The sequence below is a fragment of the Dermacentor andersoni genome, chromosome 1, assembly GCF_023375885.2.
Source record: "Dermacentor andersoni chromosome 1, qqDerAnde1_hic_scaffold, whole genome shotgun sequence".
In the NCBI taxonomy this organism is placed as follows: Eukaryota; Metazoa; Arthropoda; class Arachnida; order Ixodida; family Ixodidae; genus Dermacentor; species Dermacentor andersoni.
The window spans coordinates 406,328,426-406,330,351 of NC_092814.1; positions in this window are offsets into that span (position 1 = coordinate 406,328,426).

Genomic DNA, 1,926 nt, shown 5'->3' on the forward strand with positions numbered 1-1,926 from the left:
TATGTATTGATTTATTTATATACCTAGCAGGCTGCAAGGTTGGTGTGTTAGGTGAGGGGGAATAAAAAAGTAGTTACAAAAGGAAGAAGTGCACAACATTAAGGAAAAAAAACACCAAGAAAATCAGCACCAATACACTGCACCAACTAGCCCAGGGTGTTTTACTGGCACAACATTATGGAATACTTAACAAACAATAAAAAAAAATTACTGCCCATGCACCCTGTACAGATTGTAAACCAGCGAAGCTGAAATGTGCGGCCCCGGTGTTTATCACTGGATTAATTCCGACGGTTTATTCGTCTTTCTATATTATTGGTTATGTCTGTGTTTCATAATGAGGTTACGCACACGTTTGGCTTGGGTTTATCACATTGTTTATTTGTAGTGCCGCACATCGTGTTTCGCATAACCACCATCATGAAGAGTGCTATGAATGGTTCAATGTATTAATCCAGCTGGTTCATCACTCTTTCTGAATTATGTTACGCATTTGTGGTAGGTAATGCGTTAATCATAGTATCTATGACTCGGTTATGCACTGTAGTTACCAAGTGACACACCGTGGCTGCACATTTCATTTAAATAAATACAGGCACACATTTTTTAACCTATCAGAAGTTGGAGAGAGACTGCTGCGAAAGAGAAACGACATCACTGTCGGTGCAGCCAATGGCCCACCACACTTTTGCTGCGAGATAATTGTGACATCATGATCTTGTCTTTACCCCGTCCCTCTCTGTGTCCCTTTCCTGCAATAATAAGTAGATGAACGTATATGTTCTCAATTCATAAGCATTTCTACGTCTAGCCAACAAGAAAATTCTCCATCCGTCATGTAAGACGAATGCAATGGCTGACATCCCCCTAAACAATAGCTCATACCCCCCCCCCTAGGGTTTTCATGATTGGACCACGAGTGTTTCGCCTATGCATATACAGCTTCACTGTAAAAAGAATGAACACCTTTCTGTTAGAAACCAAGACGATCATGAGGCGTACTAACAAATGAAAGTTTATTGAGTAAACGGTGGTTGACAAGCAATAAATCGAAGTTACACAATAAGCAGAAGCAAAAACTGATGTCTGTCCATGCAGATCCCAACAGGAAACGCATCCATCTCTGAAAGTAACAGAGTCCACGCTGAGACAAGGTTCTCCCAGTGTCTTTGCATCTACAGCTTCCATAATTTCTCTAGGCAGCCGATCTGCACAGAATGCTAGCTTCTTCCTCTACAATACACTCTCGACATCTGAGCGTGCATTGTAGAGGAAGAAGCTAGCATTCTGGGCATATCGGCTGCCTAGAGAACTTATGGACGCTGTAAATCTAAAAACAATGGGAGAATCTTGTCAGCATGGCCTCCGTTACAAATGGATGCATTTCCTGTCAGGAAACACACATTAATTTTTGCTTCTCCTTTTTTGTATGTTCGGTTTATTGCTTGTCAGCCAGCATTTACTCGCAACCTGCATTAAACTTTTGGTTGTTAGATCATCTCGGTTTTCTTGTTCATCCTATGTGTTCTCCGGTGCAGTTTGCAGCCAGGCTATTCTTTATTTTTTTACATTGCAACAAGTCACTTTAGTGGCCCCTATGATGCTTCTGTGTACCTTATAAAATCTTATTTGGCCAATGTAGCAAGAATGTATGGTGTGAAGCAGTAAGAAGAGGGTACGCTAACTTCTAATTAAAAGGTTTATTGTGAAAATGCAGTGGTTTATAAAGGTTACCAGAAAGTAGTACAGCAATAAAACCTGGTAAAAACTAGTGCTTGATGAAACCAATCATAAACACGCGAAAGGAAGAAAATACATATGAATATACAAGTCCAGGGGAAAAAAACATTGTGATCACCATGTGCGCATGAGGCTACCTTTCAAGAAACTCATTTTTTTTCCGGTGGCATGGAACTGGAAGAGTGT